Source organism: Limulus polyphemus, unplaced genomic scaffold (genome assembly GCF_000517525.1).
Source record: "Limulus polyphemus unplaced genomic scaffold, Limulus_polyphemus-2.1.2 Scaffold61, whole genome shotgun sequence".
Taxonomy (NCBI): Eukaryota; Metazoa; Arthropoda; class Merostomata; order Xiphosura; family Limulidae; genus Limulus; species Limulus polyphemus.
This window is the reverse complement of record NW_013665671.1, coordinates 1,024,892-1,051,089: the sequence shown is the minus strand read 5'-3', so window position 1 is coordinate 1,051,089 and position 26,198 is coordinate 1,024,892. Positions and strand designations below refer to the sequence as shown.

At 32.9% G+C, this 26,198-nt stretch overlaps 1 protein-coding gene across 1 annotated transcript in view; it reads left to right on the top strand.

The window, feature by feature from the left end:
• Positions 1 to 26,198, top strand: part of LOC106464580 (SCY1-like protein 2) — a 158,537-nt gene that overhangs the window by 72,675 nt on the left and 59,664 nt on the right. The window lies entirely within an intron of this gene.

Here is a 26,198-nt window from a genome sequence, read left to right as displayed (position 1 = left end):
CAAGTTCGTTACACATACATGTGAATCCACATATTTCTGTAGGCTGTAGCGATGCCACTCGCCTATTACACAAATAATAGGTGGCGATCGTAGATGGGCTACAGCAACATTCAAACTTACACTTCTGTCTCTGTTGTGTGATCAAGTCTTTGACTGATTTGACTATCCCTTGTTTTACGTTTAGCTTGCCCTAGTGTAGAAATGGTTAGGCGTAGCCTACGTGGAGTGTGCTCAGAATGTCATTCCGAGGATTCATGAGCCAATACGTTTTGACTGCCTGCCTTCCTTGTTGTCTTTACGTTCAATATTAGGAATGACTATGTGCACATAGCCATTATGTAGCTTTACACGAACAATGTGAAACAAATAAACACAAGATATGGTAATAACAATATATGTATGATTCACAGTTTGCCCCTGAAGAAGAAGAAAGGTCCACCTTTCGAAAAGCGCTTGTGTTATAATGTTTTTATCATCTTGTATCAAGACTTCTTGAACCTACGAGTTTTTCTAAAAGTGTGAGTATTTCAATTAATAAAAAAAACATCTGCAACTGATTCATAAGATGAAAGACAAAGTTATAAAATATATATTACAAACAGTTTTGGTTGTATGAGAAATTTTTTGCTTAATAGCTGATGGTTTGTAGTTAAAATATTATGAACTAGTTTTAAGATTTTAACGCTGATAATGATTGAATTTGAAACTCTCCCGAAACGTCCGTAATTAAATGTATTTTTCTATTACTGTGTTTCTAATAGTTATTTTATTCGACCTGGTCAATAAGTTGTTTCAAACCTTCATCTTGTACAATGAAATACACTCGGTGGTAGTTTTGTGGAAATATAACGCTAAAAACCGGGTTTCGATACTCGTGGTGGGCAGAGCACAGAAAGCCCATTGTGTAGCTTTGTGCTTAACTAAAAACACAAAAAATAGCTTTATCGTCGGGCCACGCTGGTTTAGTTACAAGGATTTTCCTATATATAGTGAAGTTCCCTATAATAATGATAAGTTATTACGTTGCAACCATTTAACGAAGTGTGTCTCGACATTTCCGCCATCTCATCAGATGCTAAGATGTTTTTGTGTTCTACAACTTTCAGTAATAAAAGAAATCCAAGACATGAAGCTATATGAACGTTTATTTATCTAAATTTCCCAAAATACGTAACAAACAATTATTTTTTACTCCAATTTCTTTAAATCTTTCGCTTGAGCGAGACTGCCTCTCCGTCCCCTCCTTTCTCTCCATTTTCTCTTATCCTCTTTTTATTGTTTTTTCACTAAATCACCCCAAATTCCTTTCGTCGCCTACCATGCAGTCACTGCGGTCTCTCGTTTCCAGGAGGGTCGTTGATTCTTGTTTCCCCTCTCTTCGGTCACTTTAAAGTTCACTGCTTATCTTTGCCCTTTACAAAACTTTAATACAATGAGTGACTGTATAGCTTCTCAAGGTCACGACTGTATGTTTTTAAAGTTTTCACAATCTATTGAATCTCACAAATATAAAGAAAATGTTAACACATATGCTCATTATGCTAATATCATACCTTAATATTTATCACTCGTAAGTGAACGTTGGTTACACCGATTTATTTGCGAAAATACTATATGGGAAAACTAGTTTCCGGATTCCGATTCAGGACATATAAATACACCATTGAAATATTATTTGTGCAGTTTTGGGTATGACAGTTGCCTACAGACATAAGACTTTTACCATAATATTTATACGGGGTTAACTGTGAAACTATCCTAGTCCGAAACGATGAGAAAATGGTACAATCTCACACTCTTCTATGTTTCTATGTGTTTTGAGAGAGTGGTTCTAAAAATGTTAAGATAAACAGGTCTCTCAGATTTTCAAAGAGATATGATTGTAGGTGACACGAACACTTAAAATAATAAATGTGTCCCGAGGAACAGTGTCGAAAGTGATGTTAGGATGTGACATATACTTGAGTCCGTAACAGTTGTAGCGGCGGTTCTTATCGAATGGTTGGAACTGTGCTGTAAATTACATATATATAGGTGCTAGTCATGTCGCTCTTGGCTCCTTGGCCCGCATCTATAGCTACAAGCTAATACGTTCGAATTATATAAACCACTCATAAAATGCGACAAAAATCTCTACTGATTCGTATATTTAAAAAATTATTATGATTTTCAATCTTCAAACCTTCAGGCTAAAAAGAATCATTATTTTTTTGTTTGTTTTGTTGAACTTTGTGTAACGCTACCAAGGAGATAGCTGCGCTAGCTGTCCCTAATTTTGAAGAGATGGACTATAGGATAGGCAGCCAGTCAACACCACTCATCTCCATTTCATGGGCGGAATTGACCATCACACAATAACGTTCCTACGGCTGAAAGGACGATCATTTTCGGTGAGGAATTTCGATACTGTTATTGACAGGTCATGCCATACCATTACTTATGTTGCAGGTACTTATATTTCACAGTTTCGTTAATACTGTTAATAATAATACTGAAGGAGTGTGAAATCCAAAATTTTATTTGTCCGTACTTTGGTTTTCACCAAATACAATTCTTCCAGAACTTCTTTAAAGTATTATATCAATATTGGATTATTTTTAAGATTTCTTGCAAACAAAATATAATATATTTGAAAGCCTATAAATATTTGTTTTTATGAAGTTAAAAATTACGTCAGCAAGAATCAAAACCAAAACACCTTTTGCTGGCTAGAGTGGCGCGTTCATAAAACAGGTCGGAGAGAGGGTTCAAATCTATTTCAGTATCGGTTTTATTTCTGAAAATATATAGTTACATACAAATGTGACTATTAATCTTGATAATTAGTTTTAAAAAAGCTTTATTATGTGACCGTATTTGATGCTAAAGTGATCCACTCAAGACAACTTACTTTTCTATAATGTCTTTGTGAATTATGATTCATCCGTCTTCCTTTGTTAAAAAAATGAATGATATTGTGTATTAAAACGATCAACATAAAATATTTCATCATTTATATTGAAAATATTAAGTTTAATAAAAACTGTTTTGCGTAATTATATAAATCTATACATGTTTTGATATTAAGTTAACAAGTTATATCTCAAGCTAAATGAGCTTTTCATATCGAAACTTTAAATCTTTCCTCTAGAAAAAGCTTTCGTCACAAAATGAAAGAAAATATTTCCCTGAACCTTTGAGTACATGAATTCTTCGGACTGTGTTTGCGTTTGTTGTTTTAAAGTGAAGTACGGAAGAACTAAGCCATCTGAACAACCAGAATGTTTTCAAAACTGAAATAAAACAATTTTCTTTGGATTAGTATAAATATAGAGGAAACTATACAGAACATAGTATTTGTATTTTCTACTTCTTTAAATCATTATTGTATCCGACGTTTTGAAGATTTCGCTCCTGAATATAAAACTTTCTACATAGACTTTGCCTCTAAATGATGTAACTTCCCAGTCGTCAGATGATTTTAAGTAGCCAACTCAAAATCACTAGTAATGAGATGACTTACTGTAGTTCAGACCGTGCCTCTTTCACAGTATGATTGATGTATGACGATATTTATAATTAGTATGTGATTTTAGCTCGTCCTAGAAAGGCTCAGAAGATACTAATCAAATGATTTATAGTTTCAATTGTCTCGTTAGAAATATTCTGAATTTTACTTAGACTTTGTACTGTAGTCCTTAGATTTCCTATACATGATGAAGATAATATGAATTTAGTACGAACTGTCTCCCTGTCCACCTGAGTATAGTGAATACAACTGCTGTGCTAATTATTTATTAAACTTGCACATTATACAATTGAGTTTGTTTCAGGTGTTTCTTATACGAGATTTGTGCATTTTCTTTGCCATAAAAGTGAAATGGAAAAATTAAATAGGATATTTTTCCAAATGATTCTGGGCATTTGTTTTATACAGTTAAGCACAAAGTTACACAATGTGCTATTTTTAGTGTTATAATTCCGTAGGTTTACAGCTGTGCCAGTGGGAAGCAGACAAAGGGAGACTGATAGAAATAAAATTCTAAAGATCAGATACGAACTATATAATTTAAGTAAAAACCAGTATAAGTATCTTATAAACTGGTGAAGAAACGAAACTGTTTTAAACAATTGTCAATATTTTGGCTTACAGTTTCCTCTATAATAAAAGTAGAAATGTACGAGATATTATCGATACGTGAGAATTATACCTCAACTCAATAATACTTTACCTAAGCGATTTTCATAACTATAGACTACTTAGGATCTTTAAAGCTTAATCTTTATATGATTTTCACTCTCTTACTAAGTGCTATAGGTTTAAACACACATTTATTTTTTGACCTTTTAAAACCAAATATTTTTCTCTAACTTGTTCACTTCTTATTCGAAATACTCGTAAAAAACCGAACTTTGAGTTAATATAAAAGATGTGGAACGTGTGTAAATCGTGAACAGTTCGGTGTTTTATTTTTGTTTCCCTCGATTAAAGAGTGTTTTGATAAGAAAGAAAGAAAATAACAAAAACCTGAAAAGTCAATATTTGCAATACAAATGCGTAATAACATTCACTTGTTACTTAAATGAGCTAATATATTCTTAGATTGTACCTTGTACTAATTAGATTGTACCATGTACTAAATTTACAAAATCAAATTAATTCTAACTAAAAGTGGTAAAAAATGTATAAAATGGCATTATTACGTGCAAAAGTTTTCTTTCAGCAGCAGGAATTACAATGGAAATCCAAATGGAAATTTACAATATTTCCGTTCTACTCTTTAAATTGTTTTTTTTTTTTGGAAACATCTGAAGTACGAAATATTTGTATATGTATATCTATCTATTGACGAAAGTTATTTGGGAATGGTAGTAATACTTCAAAGTTTCTATAAGCCTATTTATTGTAATTATATAGTTACATATATTGTTTAGTTGTTTTGTTTTGTTCGTAATTAAGCACAAAGCTACACAATGGGCTATGTGTGCTCTGCCCACCACAGGTATCGAGGTATTGTGTAATCCTATATTTTGTTGTCGTTGCTTAAAATATATGAAATAAATATTCGGATAAACTTGGACAAGACACAAAATAGAGTTGGTTTTGCTCTAGTTTTCTATATAATTTTATAGATCTGCTATTTTTAAATTTCGTGACTATAACTACAAAATTTCCCATATAAATGAATATCCAATACGCGATACTTTAAAAGCAATCATAAATTGTGTTCAGAATTCTGAAAAATATTATGAGTTTAGAAAACGACAGTATTGATAACTCACAAGGTCCTAGTTTGCTGTTACAAAATTGTTTACATCAATGGATTCATTGTCCAACTCCGATTATAAGTTCATCTGACACAAGACTACAAACAAGCATGAAAAAACTTATGTTTGTTTGTTTAAGATTTTCGTCCAAAGTTATTCAAGAACAACATGCAACAGTCGTTCCTAATTTGGAGCAGATAGGCTACTCAAAAATACCACCGCTAACGTTTGAGCAACATTAATATAATAGTGGTATTTTACTATAACTCTTATAACGCACCCAAGACCCCAAAGTATGAAGCGCAATTTGTTTTCAACGAAAACTGGATGTGAACTTGGATCCTTTAATAATTTAAGTTACTGCTGAGATTTCGAACCTTTCATAAGTAGAAGCATACTTACAAGTATATGCACGAACATATTGTTTTTGCAAGCTAAATTTTGGCCCTATAAATCACTCTTATTAAGTAAGTCAAAAGCAATCAATCTTTTAATTTATAAAATTAAATTGTATGAAATTTCTTTCATGTTTAAAACTCTTATTTCACTTTAACTTAAAAAAAAATCTAATATCACAGTGACCAAATTCTGGTTGCACGATGTTTCATTTTTTAATGAAAGATCTCAGATACCAACTAAAAAACTTGTTTCACCTAACCACGTTAGTTCCAGGAGCAACATGTGACTATAACATCTCTTTTTATAAATTGCGATAAAACGTCAGTGTACAAATCAGACAGTCTATGAACATTTTTAGTTCCAGAAAATATGCGAAACTTAAAAAATGTTTATATAAGATAAAGATAAACTGGGAATCTCAAAGGAATTTTGTGAATTTAATACAAATAATAAAACTCCAATATATTCAACACATAGTGTCTTTTGGACAAAATTAAGTAAGAAATAATAGGCCTAACATAATGTCCTACGATAAGTGTTATTAAGAAATAAACTATCGTAAAATATGTTTGCTTAAAAAAACTGAATATTTATATATAGCTTTTAGTCGATCACTAAATTTCAAACCTCTTGCTGATGGTTAGTTAAGGTTATTTATATTATCGCATGAATTTTTAGTATACAACTTTTATTCAATAAATACGTTTTACGATACTGGAAGATAAAGACAAGAACGGAATCTCATTCTTCAAATTCCTTAAGTGGTTCATTCGTAAGTCTGCAAATTTACGACGATAAAAATTGGGTTTCGTGTTGGGCAGAGCACTGAGAACTTATTGTGCAGCTTTGTGCTTAACAACAACTAGCCGAACATTCTACAGAGTCTTGTTTTTACAACACCTTTCTATCAACGATGCCAAATAAGGAGATTCTGCTAAGATTTACAATATCACAAAATAACCAAAACTTTTTAATTTTTCTTTAAAAATACAGCATATCGTTATAAAATCTCTCCAGTAACAACGTTTGTAAAAACTTAATATTTTTATCATATTATTTCTCGAGATATGCTGAACACAAAATTTCAGTTCTTGGTAAATCATGGTCACAAATTCTATGCTCACGTACTTTATATCATGCAAGGAAAAAAAAGTATGTAATCGCACCTAGGATATATATACAAATATGCACTTATACAGAGAGTCGACTCGAACTCCTACACATCAAGCTTAAAGAAAAATCATGTATAAAAGGGTGGTAATGGACAAAACGGTACCTCAGTACATTTTACTCTTTTAATGACTTAGTAATATGACATAATTTATAAACAATCTCATCAAAACATGTTAAACTGAATGCACTATTGTTGGACAGTACAAAGTTAATAAAACTGCTTTAAACACATTATAAATTCAGATTTAAGAGATACGAATAGTATCTGTCTTTCTAATACTTATCTTTGATCATGGTAATAAATCTTTTTTAGAACACTTTTTTTCAATAAATAATTAAACTTTGGTTGAAAGAACACACTAGATATTGTTTGAAATAGCCAATGACATTTTTATTGCAACTATTTCCAAATATAACACAAAATCTCAATGTTATTCAAAATTATTTCATTTGCATTTTCTGAGACTTACGTGAGCTGACATAGTAAATATTTTATAAATGTTTTAATATTTTAATTTAAGCTTTTAGTATTGTATGCTAGAGGCTGCATTTGCAGTATGAAGTGTGACACCTAGAAATTTCGTAAGTGTTTAGACTTTACATGATGTGCACATGACGTCTTGAATTTTCTAAACTTGGGGTAAAATATTGTAACAATATAAAACAACAAGAGAGGTGTTAATTACCGAGCTAGTTATTCAAATATTCAGTTAGGGAATGTTCATCGATTACGCAGTCAGCGAGGGTGTTAGTCAATTGTTTTAAGTATGTTCCATAAACGAGAGGAAATTTAATATGTGACTGTTTATCTTTATTTTAGAGTTAAGTCTATCGAGTGGTCAGCGACTAAACTGGCCTACCCATTAAATTCGCTTGGTGAAGTGGACGGTTGGGTGAAGTAAAAGCATATGAGCTCTCTGGGTCTGAGAGCCAACAGTCACACGGGGGGGGGGGGAGGTGGAGTGTACCGTACTGTTCACTCAAGTAGTGGATGCAATCATTGGCAAGGAGATACCATTGTAAACAAAGGCAGGAGTCTGCAGATCCTATTTAATTGTTCCTCTACCTAATTAGATAAGACTGCAGAACGGATCTAAGGTTCCATCATCATTGTACGTATATGCACCACTGGATCAGACTCCTGGAAGCCCAAAGGGTGTGTTAATTGCTGGCATGTTCACTGGTGCATTTTAAACTCTATCACAAGCATAGTGAGAAAATCTTTGTGGCAATGAAGTGTAGGTGAAGATCGCAGGCACAAGAAGCTTGGAGCTGTTAGTCTAAGTTCTGCAAATAGGCAGTCTGGGTGTGATGGTTGTGCTGAATGGAGTGACAGTGGAATAGGACGGCAGCACTGCCTGCCTCTTTCTTTGAGGAGGCCCCTAGAAAACGTTGGTAAACAAAGACCAGTCTTTCGACACCTGGCCAGCTTGTCGCAGCTGGGGGACTTCATACTTTTGGTCCAAAACATCGCTAGCATATTACTCTTGGAACTTAGAACATATGAACTGTGACAGACAACTGTATACACATCAGACATGAAAAAGAGAACTACAGTTATTGATCGGGACAACTTCTTCTGGTATGTGAAATCCATTGATGATAGAAGAGGTGCTAAAGTTGGTTTTGTTATTTAAAACAAGATAGTTAGCAAACTTAAATCATACACTACTGCCAACTCAGACATATTCATGATATTTCCAAAGAAAAGTCGTAGCTTTCATCATCGCACTTTTAGAATGCCAGACAAACGGAACTTCTCTTGGCAACATCCAATATCAAAAAAGTATCATCTGATTAACTACATTATTACATGAAAATCTATCAATTTGCATTATGCAAGGTGCGTGTTGCTCAATTGGTAATTTCTTTTTTTGCTGTATTTTCAGGATAATGAGTGGTCCAGCTAATGCAAAGCAGGGATCGAAAACACTAAAACTTAATATGCACAAACTAGAGAATGTCAACATCGAATCTAAACTCGAGAATGAAGTTGGCCACCAGTAGAAACAGCTCAGTATCCCCATCTATCAAAGGTTCTTAAAATGTCTTGCAAAAGTGTATAAAAATGCTGATTAGTTTGATGAACATAATTCAGAAGTCATAAAACGTTTAAATGCAAGATGGATAACCAACAATGCTGTCAAAATTCAGAACTCAAGATCGACAACAGCGAAAGCTTAGAATAGTTAAGGTATAATTACAGCATAATCTGAGAAGTATTGAAAATAAGTGGTAAGACAATAAGGCTGATGAGCTCAAATGTCTTGTTGATACCAACAACATGAAAGCATTTCACACATAGCTGAAAACATTGGATGAATCTACATCCTTAAATTATCACATCCAACGACGACATTAATAATCATCTAAAAGAATACTTATCAGACCTATTAAATCGCCCTTCCACTGCAATGTCGATGCATTACAAAGTTTTGAAGAAATGCCAGTTAAGAGAAACTAGGAAGCGTACCAACTATGGTAGAACTGTCAAACACATTGAGGAAACTGAAAAAAGTGGAATACTCCCGGAATGGACTGCATTCCACCAGAAATCCTTAAACATAGTGACATTTCTCTCAATAGGCAACTGCTTCAATTCTTTAGTAATTGTTCAGAGATGGAAAATGTTCCACAGGAGTTTAAAGATGTAATCATTATCACCATGTACAAAGAGAAGGGTGACCAAACAGAATGTGGAAATTATTGTGGTATTTCTCTCATTTATAACTGGAAAAGTCTTGCCAAAACATATGCAGAAACGTTTACAAAAGCATTCAATCCAGTGGAGTGAGAAACTTTGTGGAATATTTTGAGCTTATTTGGATGCCCTAACAAGCTTCTGAAGGTGATAAAAAGTTTCCATGATGGCATGAAAGGACCAGTCTGTGTTTGTGGAAGGAGAAGTGAAATCTTTGATGTAAGTCATTGGCTAAAACAGTGGTGCGTACTAACTCCAGTGCTACTTACAATATTCGTCACTGTAGTAATAAGACCAGTAAACGAAGAGAGTTGGAATGTTACTTACATTAAAACAAGAACAGATAGTGACCTTTTCAGCCTTAGAAGACTGAAAGAAAATGCATAAGAGCGTGTGTGTAGTTTGTATAAGGAACTTCTTTTTGCTGAAGATGCCACTCTTGTTGTCTCCAAGTTGGAAAACATACAAAAAAAATCTCAATATCTTTAATACAGTTGTCACAAAGTCCGGCCTTACGATCAATATAAAGAAAAGATCACTTTCTTACCAAGAACCACCTACAAGCACGACCCCCCCCTTCCCCAACTGTCTGTATAAACACAAAATCTTTAAAAACAGTGTGGAGATTCACGTTTTTAAGAAGCACTGTAACTGATACAAGATCTATACGAGTGAAAATCAACAACCAAATCCAAGCTGTCTCCACTACCTTTGGACATTTATAAAATATATTATGGTCGCAGCACAGACTTAAGGTTGTTACCAAATGCAAGCTATAGAGAAATGTCGTCCTCACTATGCTTTTCTGTTCTGCTGAGATGTATAGAAAGCACCTCCACAGACTCAATAGTGTACAATCAAGACACTTGAGGATAATCTTGAATATCAATGACAGTATAAAGTCTAAAATCTTGAAGTACTTAAGCATGTCCAGTGTCAAATCAATTCTCGCTTGTTCATAGTTCTGTTGGGCAGTTTATATCATCAAGTTGAACGACAGTACATAACCAAGATAGTGTTGTATTGTAAATTGAAAGAAAGTACCAGGCACGCGGGATGGGGAGAGGGAGAGCTGCGATATAAAAATGTTTTCAAATGCCATGTCGGAGCATTTGAAACCAGTAGAAGAAGTCGCTCAAGCCCGGTCAATGTGAAGAAGCAGCGTGGGGGATGCAATGAAGGCAGTAGGAGCAAACATGGAGGGACAGTACTTCATAAAAGAGGACGGAAAGCATAGCATCTCTCCTGACTTCACCTTTCTCCGCTTCATTCATTGCAACCAAACAATCGTGGCCGCGAGGGAATGACATCACATGTCTAGCACAAGCATAAGAATATCTTACACCTCGACCCCAAAGGACAGCCAAGTTTTCAGTTATGAAGTTAGCAAGTGTGTTAATCAATCGTTTTGAGTCTGTGCTATGATGAGAGAACATTTAAGAAGTGACTGTTTAGTTTTATTTGAGAGTTAACTCTTTCTCTCGTTTAACTTGTAGAGCTTGTGATAGAAGAAACAAAACGCTTTCCTCTTTACGTTACTTTTACCGAATAATTAAAAAGAACGCGTCCAATGGTAAAAACCGTTACAACACTACCATCGCTTTAATTAAAACAACATAACTGTTTGTTTGAGACCAAAGCCACATTGGACTATTTGCTGTATCCACCACAAAAAATGGAACACTGGATTTTAGCGTTGTACGTCCGTAAACATACCGCTTTCCCATTGGGAGGGAAAACAACATAAAAACCGAGGCATATCAAAATTTATTATTTAGACTACAAAAGGCTAGGACACATTTTATATTTCCCACATTATATCCTGTGCCCTGGTGACTTCATTTATTTTGGTTAAGCAGCATTATATTTTGATTAAGGCTTGTTTTGAATTTTAAATGTGTTTTATTTCGTTATATGTTTGGACTTGCTGTTTATAAAACAATCATTCCTTTAGATGTTAAATAGTGTCTATGTTTACATTATGTAATATATCTAACACTGAAAATACAATGTTACTGATTATAGTTGTTATAGTTCTTATGGATTAATTTTAGATCATTCCATAGCTAAAGCAAGAGATTAACTATATTTTTAGGTTTTTGTAGATTACTTTAATGAGGAGTATTTAAAATATTGATTAAATCAACTTTCGTTAAAACCTAAAGAACATCACCATTGATCTCGCACTTTCCTCGAGTTTCAGCATTGCACTTTTTTGTTTCTGAATTTGTTCTGTCTCATCGCACGTGTTGTTTCACAAAATCTCCGGATAACGAGGTGTGTGAACGCTTTCTACCAGCCAATATTTTCTGCTTCAAGGATGAAGGAAGACACGTACGCTTCGTTATTCTCCTATCTCCAAGTTGTAGCTGTGTTTACCTGGATGTGAGACCGTAACAACCCACTTTACTCATCATAACGCTGGTATATTCCACAGTTTGAACGTCTGACATTCAAATTATTTCTCGTAAACTTTTTGTGCTGATAATCAGGAGTTCTCACAAGAAGAAGGGATTGTTAGCTTGTTGATAATTATGTTTAAAATTAATAGAAAAGTGTGGTATATCCTTTATCCTGAGTCATAAACTGTGCCAGTCGTTCCCGAAATTTATGTTCGTTCATAAACTACTGTATCACCGACAACTCGGAGTGTTCTGTATCATTAAATTAAAAATAACCTGATCACTTCAACAGTAGATTCTCATTGTTCATCGTGTAGGAAGATTCACATGGTACTTAAAATACTAACAGTTTTTGTTAAATTCATGCTTACACAAGCTATTGAAACGAAGGTAATATGATTTCTACAGAGTGATGATTCTAATGACAAATACAGAAATGCGTGTAACATTTTCATGAAGTGAATTTAAATCATATTATTATATTTAAATATAAATTTTATTTTTACATCATATACAAGGATGAAATGACAGATAGATATAATCGTGTAAATAGAAAAGCCAAGAGAAACGTGTAAACTGAAAGAAACTAATGATAAACCCAAGAAATAGTATTGGCTAACTGATTTAAAATTTTACATCTATTTAAAGTTTTATTGTGAACCCAATCCAGTTAGCTTCAGTTTACTTGCTTTAACAGGTTTTATATGTTGTTAATTAAGCGACAATTATGTTAACTTTGGAAGAGATTGAAACTGTTTCAATATTTTTTGCACCACATTCAACTCTTTCATACATATATCGAAATTTAGTTATTTTTTCAAGCCTACAACTAGGGACTCTAAAAAAATCAAACAAACACTGAAGTTGATAAGTACTGTAGACATGGACTCAATATATAGATTTGTAGCTTGACAAAATAATGTAGCCACTATTTTCAGCCTTGTTTGTTTGCTTTTTTTTTTAGAGTTCCAAGTTGTAGGCTTGAAAATATAATATTTGTATTTTGATTCAATTTGATTCTGTACTATTTTGACGATTCCTATTCCCCTTTTTAAATTAACAATTTTTACTGATCTTGTTTCTTAAGTTTTTATGTCCATGTATGTTTACATCACATATATGCTGTGCACAAGTGTTAGCTAGAATAAGTCGACACACATAATGCATGCTAATTTTCGACAAATTCAAACCGCTATTATCTAAAAATAGCAATAGCTATATCAAATAGTGCCATGTGCATTACTACTAAATACTGATAGCTGTTTCCAGAATAAGTCTGCTTTATAAGGTGATTTTTTGCCCAAATGTTATATTAGAGTTTTGAGCAAATTACTGTGCGATGCCTATTATGAACTACTATCGTGGTTCATGATAACAAATTTGCTTATGCAGCCATTTCAAAGCATATTCGTGACCCATGTTCACACATCACCCTGGTTAATTACTCAACAAGGAACAAGAAATGTGGGTTGGTGAATGTTTTATTTTGCATTTAATAAGCTATACGCAAATTCATTTTACTTCGTAAAAAGTGTTTGAATCTTAGAAGTTAACAGCTCTTTGGATTTAGCACACTGTTATTTGTAAAGTTGTAACAAAGTCAAATTGTTAGGAGAAATTTGAGAAAGCAGCAGCTTCCTCTAGCAATCTTCTATTAAACAACTTCATAATATATTCGGAAAAACACAAAACATAACTTACCAAGACAGAAGGCTACAAGTGTATTTTAAACATGAATAAAGGGTTACGAATTTTAGATATTTAACTTTTCGAAAAGTTATTTTGTCCTCTATGTTTTCTCTTGAAAAAGAAGTCGGAATTCAGAGTATATTCGTTTTGTTTATTTCGCGAGATTGTTATTCAGTACGAAATATGAACTACATAAACTACAGGGCATATACTTTTTTGCCTCAAGAAGTAGGTTGAATGTTAAGTGATTTTTTTTAAAACCAGTTGCTAAGAGTTGTTTTTGATCTGCGATTTGCAGAGGCAGTTAAATAAAGGAAGAGTGCTATGGAATTATTTCCCGTTAATTTTAATTCGTTTCGAAATTCATTTCTATAAATCAAATTATTCATTAGCACATCTGGTCAACAGTATGCGCATAGAATACTTTGTATGTGACAATGGGATTTTTTTATTTTGGTTAAAGTTAAGAAATAGTAAATTTTATAAATATATGTCAATAGACGTACTTAACTGAAAGTTTCAAAGTTATCTTGTCTCCCATTATTCAAATTTATAAACTGAAACAATATATTAAAAACTCTCATGTCATCTTCGCTAGCCGTTTTGTTTATCTGTGATGAAATATCATGTGACATGAACAAATAACTCAAATATGCAGTTCTGGAGATTCAATGAAAATGAGTACATAGCATAGAATGCAATTTCCATAACAGTATAGGTATGGATATAAGCACGATAGATTTAGGGTATATTATAAAGAAACACGTCACGTGCGGACATATCCGTGTATGACACTATTTTCAGAAAAAGCAAACTTTAAAATAAAACACCTAGAGAGAGAGCTTATATCAAATTACGAATATTTGGAAATACGGTTTTTCTTATTGATCTACATTTATAAACAAGTTATTTTAAGAGTCAACGCGAAATGTAAAATATTGAGTTTCTCTTAAAGATAACATACTACGAAAAGAAAGCTGTTTGATAACAAACCGTTAAGAATAATAGAATTGATATAACTAACACTTCATTGTGGTTAAGGGCATCTTAAGCTGATTATATTTACAAACCAATATATATATATATATTGCCAGGCCAGATTTCTACTATCTATATCTGAAGCTTCAAAAATGTTTAATTTAATAAAATAACCTTGACCCATACAATGTTGGTAAAAACAACCACGAAGAACAAGTAAATTCTAACTGAAGAAAATATCACAAAAGACGTTTAACACTCATAGCACTAATTATAACTCACAATAACCTAAGCTAGCATTTTGCACATGTCTAACTCAGTCATCTCTCGAACGACTGTAGTGTTGCTAATTATCTTCGTTGTTTATAACCCAAAGTTACCTCAAGACTAGTACAATTTTTATTTTAAACCAAGCCTTATATAAACGTAAAAGAAAGGAAAATCTTTCGTAAAAAAGAAAGCACAAAGTAAACTGGAAGGGCAAAAAACAATCTACAGAAGCCTCAGCACCGGTATATCCACACCTTATTAGGTGATATGTTATTACGGATGTTCAAAACACGATCCCTTGTTACCAGAACCTAAGTACCAGTGTGGTTTCTTTAATAAAAGGCTAAATGCAGGTATATTCTACGCACTTAGAAATTAGATAAAAGGAAGAACGCAAAAGAAAAAATAACGAGTTCACGAGAAAAAATATAATTCAATAAATAAAAGGAAATTATACACCTAAAATGTACCTTACAAAGCGTTTTCGTATTCAAGAGATTAAACATTTGGCAGTATTACAGTACCTTCTAAAGAATCGTATTCTAAACAATATGAACAATGCAAACACATAGAAACGTCCAAACTAAAAATCATAACATTAATTAATTGTATTTCAATAAAGAGCAAAAATACACTCAACAAGTTTCTTTTTTTTAAATAAACAACAATAAAGTTCACTGTTAACAGTAGTTATGCGTTGAACATCAAGCATTGTTAAAAATTACATCAAACCTAATAATCCGCGAGACCCGTCAAAAATAGTCCCCAAAATGTAACTACTTACGCTTCCTGAATATTTAATTTTTTTGTTTTGAGTTATCGAATTTCACTAAAAACTGCGAACCTGACAACATTGAACAAGTAGTTTCAATTCTGTTTTATTTTATTTGCTACTACCATAAAATACGCACGTTCCGCTGCGGGATTAAACATTTTCAAGTATATTGTCTTTTATGTGTCAAAATTTTTTAACTGTTTTGTTTGACTGGCTATGAAATGTTTGACCCTATTGAATTTCGGCAAAATATGTCCATTTTTTCCCAATTTTTTTTACCATCTTGTTCTTTTTCAACAGTATTTAGCAGAAAATCTCCACATATTGTTCATTCACTAAATGAGAATTTAAAAAAATATGATTTATTTATGGGGCTTAAAGGACAATTTTTTTTAGTCACATCTAAAAAACACTACTCAGGTGCACACCATCAGAATCCCATTAATATGGGTGTAATGTTTCAGATCTTTAGGTTCTTTTCTCTCAAAGCTATGGCGGTCACACAAACACTCACATAAATAGGCAATTTTATTATTATAGACTAGATGATGATATTACAGTTCAACACATGATTACTATTGGCTATTGACGAAACATCTGCTCAACGTGTTTACGCATTGCGATAAATTGACTTAAATACAGTTATATACTATAACTATTGTAGCAAAGAGTTTAGTGCTGTCCATAAACTATCCGTGACTACGTATCACTGCAAAAAACTATTGCTTAAATTAACTAACAAACGTAAGTAACACGGTGTTTCATAAATAAACGAAAAGACAACTCCTAAGGATTAGAAGAAAAAAATATTTAATATATAAGCTAATTGTTAACAAAGGAATGAGATTATACCTCCCCACAGTGATGGTAGTACACCAATTTTCTTAAATAAATCAATAGCAGAAAAATGAAGAACACTTGTAAATACAGTTCAAACTAACAGCCTTGAAAAAAGAAAACAACAATAATATGCCAAAATGACGTCAAAAATGCAGTAGGGACCGTTTAGGTCATACGTTATAAAACTAAATAAATATCCAGACGTTCGTACTTTGTCTTCTAGGCTAAACGTTAAAAAGCCAGATAAATATCCACATATTCTTATTTTATCGTCTTGTTGTAATTAATAAGATTTAAGTGTGGTGAAGCCTTATTTGATTGTATGTTAGTTTCTTCATTAGTTTTAGCATACGTGTATTTTATTTACATATATATGTATATTTGCATTCCAGTAAAGGGCGCCTTTTTCATGGAAACAAATCTTTTTTGAGGCTAAACTGTTCTTAATTGATACACACTGTAAAGTTTGCTCAAATTCAGTTAGAGCAGTCGTGTACATCTTCTAATGTAACAAAAGCTCCTCAATTGAAGACGCTGGTTCCTAAAAACTACTTTATTCTAGATATCTAACTCGTCTGTTAACGATGGCTTATTTTTTCTTTCTCTTTAAAAACAAATTGTTCAAAATAAGTATACAAGAAAATAATTTTTTCTTTTTATTTCTCCTAAACTAATACGTTTTAGTTTACAACACGAACTCGTTTTTTTTTTCACCAAACATCTTTTTCAGGAGTTCATTTATTCAACGCTTTACGTAATTAATACAATATATCATACCGTTTGCAATAGCCCATGTCTACAAACAATAAACGACTTTTAGCTCTAGAAGTAGTTGAAAGTGTCTGTAAATAATATGTTATGTATATATATGAGAGTTTTTGTTGTTGGATTTTGTAGACTACTCTACTTTTTTTTCATGAGAGGGATGTAGTCGTTTAGTCAACCATAAAACATCTAGACATTTCTTGATAGCAGTCTAACCGAGCATATACTTCTTACTTACACTCAAATCGATTCCCTTTTTCACACCCATTTCTTTTTCATTATTTCGTCGTTATTTTAGTGACAGGTTGTTACACATCTGTGTCGTTTGTAAAAAACACTTGGTCAAAAATCGTGGAACACGCCCAATTAGGTTCGTCAGTTTTTTGTTTTTTATTCATAACCGTTTATTTCTCTTCACAGCAATTAAAGTTTCTATTAAATCTCAGATGGTATCCAATGAAATATAACTATTCAGTGGGTTTCAGACATCTGGCTTTCATAGCATTCACTTCATGAAGTTTACAGTATAAATCATATAATTAACATAGCCAATACAGAATATAAATAACTTCCTTCATCAGAAACTTATATTCTTCAATACCAGCCTAAGCATTTAACCTTTCACACTCACTCATTCAAGCCCCCTACAACGCTATAATCCGGGTTTCGATACCCGTGGTGGGCAGAGCACAGATAGCCCATTGTGTAACTTTGTGCTTAATTACAAACAAACAACCACTCACTCAACTGCATCAACAGCTATGCTGGATAAGTTGTTTATCATGGTGAGGTCATTGAGTCAGTAAATACTACATAATTAATATAGTTGCTATAGGACATAAATAGCTTACTTTAGTCTAAATGTACTTACTCCAACAAAGGTCTATGCATTTATCTCACCATAGAAGTTTAAAATTATATCTTAACTCTAATTTTTCTCAATTTATATGCTAACTTTTATAAATATTTCCCCTTTTAAAAACCTACCACCTTTGGTCTGTATTTTTCATAAATTATCTTTCAAAACTGGCCGATGACCGTTTTAAAATACGCTAGTGAATTCAAACAATTAGAACTTGGTCCAATATCACGAGAGGCCAATACACACACACAGGTTGTGCTGTTGTTCGCAGACATTTAGTCGAAACTTGCTATATGCTTAATAAGGGGTAATTTTATGTGTTTATCTAATTTACAATATCGAATTTAAATAATTAAATACGAATTTTAGGTACACATATTAATAGATAAATTCCACGTATATAACACTGAATTACTTAAATAGTAATAAATTCACTGGCTAAATGGGATAGTCGTGGGGACTGGCCCGCCTGGCAAAATCCTGGTGGGCCCCACTAGGACTCGAGCAAATTTTATTATTTAATCAAAACCAGTGTTCTTTATAGGACGAGAATGTTGGGCGACGGGGATCTAAACTCGCGATCTTCAGATTGCGAAACGAGCGCCTTAACCACCAGGCCATACCAAGTCCACATTTAGATCTATAGCATACAGCCAATATTTCTGTCACAGGTAAATAAGAAACACTTTCATAGTCTTTTTGAGGGAAGTGTTTTAATAACTAATGCGTCACATTCTTTAAACCACTAACCTATATTTAAAGTTTTGTTTATGCAGTAGACGGGGATTCCCAGTAACTTTCTACTTACAACTCTAAATACATGTCTAGATCTGTCCATGCATGACTGAACATGACTGCGTGCCGTGTAAGCATACATATAAGTAACAACACCATAACGTACTTCTTTCCTAACCATTGCCTCTCAGCTTTATATGTTTTGTATAAAAGTCTGAAAAAGTCATGAAATGACTGATTACATAGCGAGCAAGTCTTGGACCAATTGTTTCAAACTAAAAATGTAGACTTCATACATAAAAGATAATGTTGGAAAACAAGCCAGTGGAAGGCAAAAGAGCAAATCTTCTAAAGTGAGAAAGTTGCAGGAGTCTACAAGAGTCAATAGAAACATTGGATCAGCATTCGTCATTCAAAGTGCTCAATTGAATAATAATTAATAATCCTTGAGAAGTGGATCTTTGAGTAAAAGATTGTATTAAAGTTTAGTTTTGCTTATATAAATATCAGTTTGATCACATTATTATTTTGTAATAATGAAGTAATAGCGGTAATTTAGTTTTGCTGATATTCATATATATTATAGGCCTACCTGAGAAAAGAATATTTATCCCCCACGAAAACATTAAAAGTGTCAATTACAATTGCTGCATAAATCTGTATTGTGTGAAACTTGTAAGTTTTCAAGTTGTCTAATGGCATAATAATATGCTGTTATGAACTCAACTTACAACTATTATATTATGATTAATGGGCTTTTTGTGCCTAGCAATTTCACTGGCAAAAATGTTCCGATGTTTGGGGAATCTCACCAATAATAATAGGACTGAGCAGCATACCTTTAATTTTGTATTTCAGCTTCAAGATTATTAGTCTATCAATCTTTGCGTATGAATAATTATTTTGCACGCAAGTTGGCCAGTAGAATGCTTAACAGAATCTCATATAACAAGCTAAATGCTTATTATAAGGTCTGTGATTGATCGTCATTATATTCTAAAATTCGAAACCATCTCGAAAGGAAATCAATAATTGCAAAAGGTTTCGCAATCTGAAGGTTGCCGGTTGGAATCTCCGTCACACCGAACATGCTCGTCCTTTTAGCCGCCGGTTGGAATCCCCGCCACACCGAACATGCTCGTCCTTTTAGCCGTGGTTAATGTTATGGTAACTTCCACTATTTCTTGGTGAAAGAGTAGCCCAAATGGATAGTGTTGACCTGCTGTCTTCCCTCTAGTCTATCACAATTAAATTAGAGACGGCTAGTGCAGGTAAGATAGCTCTCGTGGGTAGATTTCGTGAAATTCAAAACTGAGTAATATATTTTTATTTTTTCAATATCACTATTTCATACTCGTTCATGTATTATATACAATTATATATATTTTCAACAATTAAATTCATATTACGATAAATGTCTTTTAGACATTTGATCAGTAGTTCTAAAACACTTCAGACCCTACGTCAAGTTGCATAAGCGTTAAAGATAATAACAGCAAGACTGAGGAGCCTGTTGACAACTGAGCATCTCGATGCCTTCATGCTTATGAGCACTGCAACCAACATTCTGGCTGAGACACCAAACAGCCAAATCGTAGACGTGCTCTCAAAATCATCTGAAGAATTCAAACAGCTGCTGATTTAAAGAATTCACATTTTCAGACACTGTTAGTGCACACAAACTTTGGACACTTACAGGTATTATTTCATCTATGCGTTTTGCACATGTAGAATGGAAATATTAAGGAGATACTAATATATAAAGTATACACGTATTTTCAATTTTATGCACCAGACCCCCGTGCTAACGTCACGAATGTTTACTAATTTAAATTAAAAGTTAAGAACTGTCTTTAAAATAAATTCAGAATTATTCTAGCAATAATTTTATTTCTTCTCTACAAGTTAGGGATTCCTCACTCGTAGTCTGATAATACATCAAAGCAGTTTGATATATTTCTCAAAAATTATTAGGTCACCAATGAAGTGCAACTTGTAACCCTTTGCCAGTCCGCCACTGTTGATAGTCATTGTACACAAACGCTTTGTATGTGGTAATTCGGCGTCGGTGCTTAGTCAATTATTTTGTGGACAAGGGTCTAAAATAGCAATATCCAATTGATGACCTTAGAAAGAGTGGTCATTTAAGGTTTTTATGGTTTGCCTGTCACTCATAATCAAGACAAATTAATAATAATTTCATTTTTAGTTAAGATATTAAGCAACGTTTCTGGTTGAAGTTTTTACATAATTCATAAAATATACGTGAAATGGTGTCATATTATTTTATATTTACTGTGACAGAGTGTAGTGTTAATGACTTTGTTAAATTAACATTTCGAACAACCAACAACGACAATATTTTAAATTCAGTTTGAAGCGACTCCAGAACTTATATTCTCATTGAAGGGATTTAGTTACATTCAACTACATGTGATTTAGTCTTCCATCTGGTTTTCTTATATTATCAGCTCATTAGGTTTAACCTATTCTGTGCAAATATGTCACATAGTTATTTCACTATATCTAATTAACTCTATCCATAGTTTAGACAATCTTTTCATTGGATCTAACGTATTATTTTCCGTTAGGCTTATACAATAATCATATTAGACCTAACCCATCCTGTAATGTTAAGCTTGTACGATTATCTTACTAGACCTGATCAACTTTGTTCCGTTAAGCTAACATAGTTATGTTATTACACCTAATCTGCTCTGTCGTATTAAGCTTACAAAATCGTCCCATTTGGACTAAGCTGTACCAAAATTTGTCCTTAGATACAGAAGGTTTTTCGAGACTTTATAATATTTACATATATACATATATAATAGACGAATATTTGAATGATGATATTAAAGTATAACAATATGATTTTACCATAAATCAATGTAGAAATTTATTGGTTTTTGTATTTTTAACAGCTAATAATTACATTGTATTAAAATAAACAAACAAAATTAATCATATATTGGCATAACCATAGCTGCCAATTATTCTATTATATGTTGCTTATATTTATTTATATCACTATGTATGTTTACTTGTGAATCAATGTGCTTATACTGATAATATTAATTTACCATTTGTTATAGTTAAGAGATAATTTCTATGAGAAACACATATTTTATAAAAATACTTTCTTTAAGTTACCTAGATAACTTAGACTGTCATCGTACTAATAATTCCAGATAGAAAGCTCATTATTTAGATTTAAGCGTTATTTTAGAAAAATATAAAGTACAATTTAATAATATTTATTAAAAGACGCTAATTAATTTTCAGATTTTTTAATCAGAAACTGCATAACCAAACGTGGTACACATGCTCTGGTACCATGTGTGGGTGTTCTGAAATGGTTTATTATCGGTTTGAGTTCCCACTTGGGGTAGCTATAAAAACGTAATACTGGTCATTTGTGCTAGTAAATGTAAGAACTTTAAAATCCAAAGTATGATCGGTTGTTTGTTTCGTTTTTTTTGGTGGGAGTTATATAAAGTTAATTTTATAATGTAAGGCTCTATCATATTCACAGTCGGCCGCAGATGGTGAATGGTAGTCTAAATGCATGACATTTTATGTTTAAGCACTAAGGATTTACCCTTTGTTTCACTACTTTCCATGCGAGGAGGATTCTTCTGAAGTATGGATATCTCCCGAAATTCATCACCATTCTTCATTTGTTCCATATGTCATATGTGATTTTCAGTATAGTATCCATCAAACACTTTTGAATTTAAGAGAGGAGTTAAACAAGGTTGCATCATTGCTCCAACACAGTTAATGATATTCCTTATAGAGATGCTACATCTGATCACCAATAAACTCCCAGTTGGAGAGGAGCTAAATTACTGAATGGATAGTAAGTTATTTAACCTAAGCCAACTCAGAACCAGGACCACTTCAACTTCAGTCAATGGGCTTACTCAGAAGCAATTTTTATGATATTGTCGACAATTTTACCGAGGTATAGAATACAATTGAGCCAATGCTTAAAACTCAGAAGGTCCTCCATCAACAAGCTCCTAGTGAGCAGTCCTCAGCTTTGGCAATTTTAATTTATGGGAAGAATTTGGAGAATGTCTAGTATTTCCCACACCTTAAAAGCCACCTTTCATGGACAGTTGACATTAAAGAATAAATTCAGCCGTTTCAAATCTAAAGGTGCAGCCTTTGGTCTCCTGGGGAAATGCATGTTTAACAAACTGTCGTGATCCCTACCTTAATCTACATAATTGAAATGTAGAGTATAAGAGACATCTCAAGATTATGGAGACGTATCATGAATGCTGCCTGCAGAAATCCTTTTGAACAGAGTCAGAAGACTGATGTATTCACATTAGAATCCTCTTACAAGCAAACACCAAGAGTATCGAGGCAATGATCATCTGATATCAACTTCGCTGTGCTGGCTATATCGCCCAACTCCAGAGACCCAAAACTGGTCTTTTTCTCTCTGCTCAGCCAAGGAATATGCTCAAGATGAAGACAGATAATACATTTCAAGTAGATCTTCACGACCAAAATGAAAAAGTGCAATATCAACATCAACTCTTGGGAGACAATTGCCCAAGGCCATTTAACATGAGGGAAAAGACTGTTGCAAGGAACTTGGCATTTTGAAACCATACGGAGACAATCCTGGATCACCCATTCCACTCAAAAACACTTGCCCAAGCTGAAACAGAGTCTGTCGACCCTGGATCGGCCTCTTCAGCCAGCTTTGAAAACACAACTAAGATCGTCATGAAAGACTATGATTGTGAGAGATTGCCAAACATTGTTAAACTGGAAATTAGTAAAAAAGTGACATTTCTGTCGCTAGCCCAACATTCCCATGAGAATGAAGTGGTCATTTTACAATCTTGGGTTTGATTGGCTAAAGTCAGAGACATGAGTGTGTTTGAATCTTAATAATTGAAACATTCTTGTCCTAGTTGTTAGATCATTTGTAGTCAGTCAAATAAACAATATTATTTCAAGTTTAACTGTGTTGGTGTGTATAACTTTTTTAGTTTTCTTTCTCGTATTGCACTACTTTATCTTTATTTACATCTATAACTTTATCTCCAATACTTCAGTTCCTACACTGAAACAATTCGTCCTTCAGTGTTGTAAAAATTAGTGACACAGTGCCAGCCAGGTCTTAGAGTTCCTCTGGTTATTGCAGTTGTGACTGATCTGTATGTAACTTTTTACTCGCGAATACCACACTCTCATAACATTGTTATAATAAATATGTTTTACAATTCTTATCTGATTAGCTTGATGTACTAAACACTGGCAGTTATGTACATAATTAATGTCATCAAGCTAACACGCATCATTATTAAAGTAATCACATTCACTTCCATTAACATCATTCAATTAATAATAGTTATAACTTAAACAATGTAAAAATTATATAAAAATGCTAATTAAATTAGAAATAATGTTAAAAAATCTTTGTATTATGCAAAATAAATCCATTTATATTTATATCAACAGAGATGAAGGGACAAAAAATTAACATTCTGGAAAACATTGTTTCCTTCCTGAAATATTTCAATAATTGTCATTATATTCTTTCCTTCCTTTGGAAGGTAAAGTTATCAGTGTACTTTAATTGTGCCTATAAACCTCGCTTGTTTTGGTGTTAGATTATCTTCTCTAACCTGATTAGGAAATACTAATTCCATGTTAAAATAATCTTTACTGTTTTACATAGATAACATGCTTCGTTTTACTTGTTACCATCCTCACCTTTGTTGCCTGATTAACTTGATTTAACAAACCTAATTCTAATTAAAAATATTTGTTATTGTTAAATTTTTAACAGGCTTCGCTATTCTTCTATAGATTTTATTCCATTACTTGCTTGACATGTTTCTTGCCCTACTTACTAAATTCATTTCTGCTACTAGATTAGCATGAAGCGTCAAAAACTGGTGTTAGATTTCAACCATTTTTTGCTAATGTTACATAAATCAACATGTTGTGTAATTTTTGCAACACGTTTTACCTCAGTTGCTTGATTAATACTTTGTATTGATCTAGTTACCAGCTTCCCTTCTATTACTTGGAACCAGGGTCTGAACATACTCGTCCTTTTCAGCCATAGGGACGTTCTATTGTGAAGATCACTCTCACTATTCATTGGTTAATATGTCACCCAAGAGTTGGTCTTCCTTCTGGTCAGCAGCTCAAAATTAGGAACGCCGGCGGATAGCTTTCGTATATTTGCCATGAACAAATCAAGCAACCACATAATGTATCATTTGGCCCCCCAGTGAGCCAGCTTTCTGACTTGCACCACTTAAACCTGGGACTCGATTCCCCGTAGTGGAAAGAGCACTGGTAGCCCACTCTGTAGCTTTGTGCTAAAAACAACAGTAAATCTACTCTACTAACTGACTAAACCTCTAAATGATTTCTTGCCAGATTAAGTTCTAGAACATGATTAACAATCTGTAATAAATTATTCTGATGGGTTAAAAGACAAATTACTACACATTATTAACATGCTTCACCAACTGTTAGAGCTAATGTAAAATATTGCTTGTAACTGTTATTTGGCTGGCGTATTGAGTAATTTAAATTTTAACAGCTCCTCTTTGCTACCTGGTGAGCATGAATTACTAAATACTAGTGCTAAATTTAAAGATTCTTTGCTAATATTATGTGGTTAATATGCTTCGTTATTCTTCTGCAGTTCCGTTGCTTAATTTAACAAAATTAATTGTTCCATTTATCACTTTCCTTTCATTTACAAGATAGACACGATTTTTTAAAAATTAGTATTAAGTTAAAAAATTATTCTATACCCTTACTTGGTTAACACGTTCTGTTATTCTAGTACAACTATTCTTCCATTACCTGAATATCATGAGTCTCTAAATACTAATGCTAAATTAAAGAATATTTGCAGATGTTACCTGATTTATATGATTAGCTTAATGCTAATATTATGATGAATGATTTGCTAATACTACCTAATAAATTCACTTTATTGTTCTTGTAAAGAGATTTGTAATACCTTATTACCATACTTCACTAAATGCTGTTGTTAAGTTAACTGATTCCTTATAACTATAACCTGGTAAACATACGTTTGTTTTTCCTGTTACCAGTTTTATTTATGTTACCTGATTCACATGATTTATTAAAAACTAATACAAATTTATTTACTAGTGTTTCTTCGTTAAACTTTCCGAACCATTATTACTATTGATTACATATGTCATAAATAATTAGTATTAGGTTTATTATATTTCATTATACTGCATTTTGTTATCCAATTCTTTAAGTAGTTTCTAGTAATTAGTATTCTACAATAAGACTCTATATTAAGTACGAAACGGACGGTCGTCGGTCGACTAGGAT